Below are 6,000 nucleotides of genomic sequence, written 5' to 3' on the forward strand. Positions count from 1 at the left end.
GAATTAGAAGTGCCCAGGGGAGAAAATTACTCATCTCTCAATGCCCATGTGTTTTTTTTAATTCATAGGATTTATCTCTAGTGCACTATTAATCTAAAAAGTTGATTTGCCTTTCTAAGAAATAACACACATAGTTGAAATTCATTCTTACAAATGAAAAGGCCTGGCATTAGCTACTTTCTCTTTCATGTAACTTGCTTTATCTTCCACAGCATTCTGAAGTAAAAAGTGCAAATCTTAGTACAAAACTTAAAACACTTTAGTCGCTAGATATAAGAGCAGCAATTAACAGGGACCAGCTTGATCCCCTCTACCAAGAGTTTCTAGGAAACACGGTTAATCACAGGAGCAGCTGACTTCTCTTGAGAAGCCTGGTCCTTCTCCCCTCTCACCAGACAGCAGGAGACTGCTTGGAATACTTGTATGGGAAAGTATGATCAGCGAAAGCCTTTATATCTTACATCTTTCCTATGCTAATCCTCATGCTTCTCTGGACTTACACCTCCTCATCTACACCCCTACAGATTTACTCTTCCTCTCAGATCTCTCCGCTGTGCCCTCTGGAACCTCTGTGGAATCCACATTAAATAAATTTTCCCGTGTCCTCAGCATCTTGCATCTTGACTGAATATTTCTCATGTTCTCATGTGGAAACTGGATTTTCTCATGGTACACCTCGTTCCCTGTCTTCCCAGGGGAGATAGTGTCAGATCACTTCCCAGTGCCACTTCAAGACCTCTGCATCCCTCTAACTTGTGTAGCAAGCATCTGCCTCTTTGAAGTTTTCACTCTCTTGTCAATATCCCCCACATTGCCATTTCTCTTGGAAAACAGCAGTACATTCTCATTGCATTTCCTCTCTACCTCAAGATCTGATATCATGTTGGGGGATATCAACATCCACCCAAACTGTCCAACCCCCTGACCTCCCTCCTTGGTCTTCTCATTGTCAGGGATGCATATGTCAGTTCACTTTCAGCCACCCCTGGACTCTAAATATGCACCTCCAAAAATTAAATTCGAGTGTCCCACATTGTCACCACAGCCTTCTCTCCTGCCAGCTTTCTGCTGCAATTACTTCTTTTTCTGTGCCTTAAACTTCTGGGTCCTCCAGTGCCACACCCCTCCACTTCATTCCGAGCTACCAATCCCTCCTAACTTCATCATTCCCTCTCAAGATTACCATCAATATTTCAGCTATTCTGTAATCACTTGCCAATATTCTCAAGTCTTTTGAACATTCTCTTTCCGTAACATCTATGGAGCAAAAAATGAACTTTGTTTTTACTATTTAATTCCAATATTTAATTTGGGATATAACATGGCATGTTAATCTTATGTGTTATTTTTTAATCTGCTAAGAGTTGATATTTTATTAATTTTTAGGTTATTTTACCTATTTATTACGTGTTAGAATTTTCTTAGCCCTATTTGATGTAAAATATGATGGGATACTTGAAAATGTGGTGTAGAGAAGAAGTCTTGCTGGGATGTCAGACAAGTACGATAGTTCATAGCCAGACTGCAAGTCTGGCTGAGGATTCTGAGCTATGTACTTCCCTTGCTCTCAACATGTGGGAAAGTAGCAGATTTTTAACTATACATTCATAATCTTTTATAAATGAAGCAGGAAAATGCAAGGATTGGGTGGGAGTCAGCTGCACGGGAAGTTTTCTGCATTGTTTCCCTACACTCACTCCTGCCAAGCCTTCATGATAGATGTGCCCATTTAGGGCCACCCCAAATGTTGATGTGGATTGCACCCTACAAAATGGCACCTGGCAAGGGAGTGAGAAGGGGCTTACGTTGAGTGTGCATTTTGTGCTCACTAAGCTGTGTGCTCTGGCTTAGAGGAAGAAAGTTTTTCTAATACCTGCAAAAGCATAATGTAAACTACAAGCACTTCTTTCCCATGCTCTCTAATTCTGAACCTCTAATTCAAACGTATTTAAGCCAAACTGATCCAGTTAAATCACCTGCTGACTTCCTTTTCTTTTCCCCTTCCTCTACCCCTTCCATTCCAGAAGAAAACTACCAAGAGAGGCAACCATATGTAGTGTCTGGAGTCAAGCATCTGAATTTTATCCCAGATCAACTACCTAAAGACTAGGACCTTGGATAAATTATTTGACCACTCTGAGCTTCAGCTTTCTTGTCTGTAAAATGGGTGGGTAATAAGCTTTTTGTAAAGATTAAATAAGATAAAGGTAGTGAAATATCCAGGACAGTGCCTAGCATATAGCAGGTATCTATTAAATACGTACAGACAGACAGTAGTCAAGATGGATAGATGGATAGTTGGATGGATGAAGGAAAACAAAGAGTTTGGGTATCTTCAGCCACTCTTTTCCTTTATGAAGTGACACATGATTTACATGACTGGAGTGATGGCACTGTAGCAGAGAATCCTAAGAAACCAACAAAGGAGAAATTTTTAATAAATGGCCTTTATTTCTGGATTTTTTTCTATTTATTTTGCCTGATGACAGCAGGGCTTTATTACTGCAGAACAAGGAATGATTTGTATACTGGAGAATTTTCCATCATTTAAATCTCTGAAACTTTACACATAAACTCAAAGACCTTATGCATGTTATGAATAAATTAAGCAAATTACTAACATTGTAGGTGGCTTAATTTTACTGATAACTTATTTACACTGATAGCCTAGTTCTAAGAAAACACCACTTATCCAGTTTCCAAATATATATTGCAAGTACACGGAGAGAATAAATGGCACAAATTAGTTTCAAGCAGAACATATCAAAAATACAAAAATGTGTTAAGTAATTAAAAAAAAAAGAAACTCCATATTTCACTGATGGCCATATTAACACTCTTATTTCTGTAAAGAAGTTTTGCAATTGTTTTGTCATTAAATTTTAAGTGCTAACCAGGTATACATGATTAAATACTAAATTTAAACACAGCAAAGCAAGGTGACAGGATGACTTAGGAAAAAATTGAGTTAACTATAAAATAATTATTGCCACATTCAGATGCTACACTTTACTAGTCTCTCCTTCCCTACCACACACACACACATGCAGATACACATGCACACACTCATGCATATGCCCACACTTGAGGAATGAAAGAAAAAAATTACTGAAACACAGATTCCACTTTCTAAAATAATATACTGATATTATTATTTAAAATATGTTATCAGAGAAAAGAGAGTGAGTCCATTTCTACCAATGGCAGGCAGGTGTTTATTTAGTAAAAGCAGTCAAAACAAGGCAATGTGTTAAAAGTCCACAAAAAGCTATTAAACATATAAAAAGTAGACTAAGTGTTTTTAAGAACCCTAAAATATTACAAGTAGAATTGAATCTCTCTTTTTAAAAAAACCGACAGGTCAATCACATTAAGATAGTAAAAAAGTCTCACAAGCAAAGATATCATTTCGCAAGTAGTTATTGAGTGTACATTACCACCATCATGTGTCAGATACGGTTCTATATGCTGGGAACACATCAATGAGCAAACAAGTAAAATCCTTGCCATGAAGCTTATATTCTAGTAAAAGAAAATGTTTATCCGTTGCCTGGCTAACTCCTAAGCATTATGAAAAAACAAACAAACAAACAAACAACAAAAATACTGTATAACTCTGTTACAAAACTTTTGTTCCAACATTTTTTAAAGTTTCAAAAGGGGAAAAGGAATTTCTTTAAGAAACAAGCATAAATTGAAGTTTCTTAGAGACTTATAGAAAAATTGGGGAATTTATGTACTAATTTTATCTTACAGCAAAAAAAAAGAGACAACTTAGAAAGATCATACCCAAAAACGACTTTCTGATTCCTTAGCCAAGCCAAGCTGTGCCTCATTTCTATGTAATCCCATCCATCTATTTATGTACCTTCAAACAAAAATTACTTATTGAACTCATACTATGTCCAAGGAATATTACTTGCCAAAAAGCCTAGTATCTTGTGTGGGAACCAGAAAAATAGCTAGATATTTAAAGTACAATATGAAATGTTCCACAAGAAAGGCATAAAGATCCTGGCCAATCTTAAACAATCAAAGAAAATCAACAAGGGATTCCTGAGCTGGGTATTAAAATTGATTAGGAGGTGAGAGCATGTGATAAATTGTTAATAATTATAGATATGGCTGGGCCTTAGGATGTTTTCATGGGAGTGGAGAGAGCTGCAGCTGAGAAGTTCACAGAGGATTAAGTTATGTTATCTCCCTATTCCCTGCTGAGGATATTAGAGTTAACCCTGAAGTCTCTCAGGAAATGTTAAAGTAGAAAAGTCCCATGAAAAGGTTTACGTTGTAGAAAGCTCCATTTGGGGCAATGCAGAGAACAGATCTTCATCCGCTCTAGGAATTTAATTTGAGGGAACGAGGTAGCTCCAGAGCTGTATTCATCTCCTAGGGCTGCCATAACAAATTACGACAAACTAGGTGGCTTAAAGTAACAGAAATTTATTATCTCGCCATTCTGGATGGTAGAAGCCCAAAGTCAATTATCAGTGCTATGCTCTCTATAAATGCTCTAGGAGAAAATCTTTTTGCCTCTTCCTAGCTTGTGGTGGTTGCCAACAATCTTTGGCTTTCCTTGGTTTGCAGATGCATGATTCCAATCTCTGCCTCCTCTTCATACGGCATTCTTCCCGTGTATTTCCATCTTCATTTGGCATTCTCCTACCTACATCTGTGTTCAAATTTCTCTCTTCTTATAAAGACATAAGCCATTGGATTAAGGTACACCCTAATCTAGTATAAATTAACTTGATTACATCTACAAAGGTCCTATTTCCATATAAGGCTATATTCTGAGGTTCTAGGTGAGTATGAATTTGGTAGGGACATAATTCCATCCTGTACAGGAGCTATTGTGATAGCCTAGTCAGAAGATGAGAATGGAATAAAACTGAGATAGTGACAGGGGAAACAAATTAACTCGAAATAATTTGAAAAAGTGTAATCAATTGGGTTTAAGGACTTACTGGATATGTAGCATAGCAACTAGTTGCACTGATGGCTCCAATTATTGGTCGTCCTATACCCACTCCCTTTGACCTATAATTTTATTGGTTTATTTTCCCCTGATGTAGATCATGCAGCTTCCTTTGGCCAATAGGGCTTTAGAAGGTTTGGCATAAGCAGAGACTTTTAAAGACTTTGTAGTGTTTCCATTTCCTCTTCTGGAACCCTGCCACCTCCATGAGAGTAAGCCCACACTAGCCTGCTGGAGGATGACAGAGCACACACAAAACAGAGCCTGCTTTTCCCATCTGAAACTATCCCAGACCAACTTATAGCAAACCAATCTACAAACGTCTAAGAGAGCCCAGCTAAGATCAGCTGACCCAAAGCTGACAGATGTTTGAATGACCTCAGCCACAATCAGAAGTACCTCCCAACTGATACATAAACTCATGAAAAATAAATGCTTAATGGGACAGTTTGTCACACAGCAATAGACAATTGACACATGAAGAATAAGGGAGGAGAAATAATCAAAGATAACTTCCACTGGTTTGCAGAACTAGGTAAATAGCAAAAACATAAGAGAAAAAGTAGAAACCCTGTGTTTTTAGTAGAGATGGGGTTTCACCGTGTTAGCCAGAATGGTCGCGATCTCCCGAACGCGTGATCCACCTGCCTCGGCCTCCCAAAGTGCTGCTCAGCAGGCTGAGGCAGGAGAATCGCTTGAACCCGGGAGGCAGAAGTTGCAGTGAGCCGAGATCGCACCACTGCACTCCAGCCTGGGCGATGGAGCGAGACTCCGTCTCAAAAAAAAAAAAAAAAAAAAAAATAGAAACTATACTGTGTTTTTACTAATATTATGTTCTCTTTTGGAATGTTATACTCCCCTGATCTTACATATCTAGGTATAAATTGTTCAGAAACAACTTTAATATTGCCCTTTTCAATAAGCTTTGTCTGGTACTCACCCAAACTAATCTCTCACTCTCCTTAATATTCTTGCTAAGTTATTATGCCGCATCTCACTCCCGCAACCATCAAACCATTTCT

The sequence above is a fragment of the Pan troglodytes genome, chromosome 2, assembly GCF_028858775.2.
Source record: "Pan troglodytes isolate AG18354 chromosome 2, NHGRI_mPanTro3-v2.0_pri, whole genome shotgun sequence".
Classification (NCBI taxonomy): Eukaryota; Metazoa; Chordata; class Mammalia; order Primates; family Hominidae; genus Pan; species Pan troglodytes.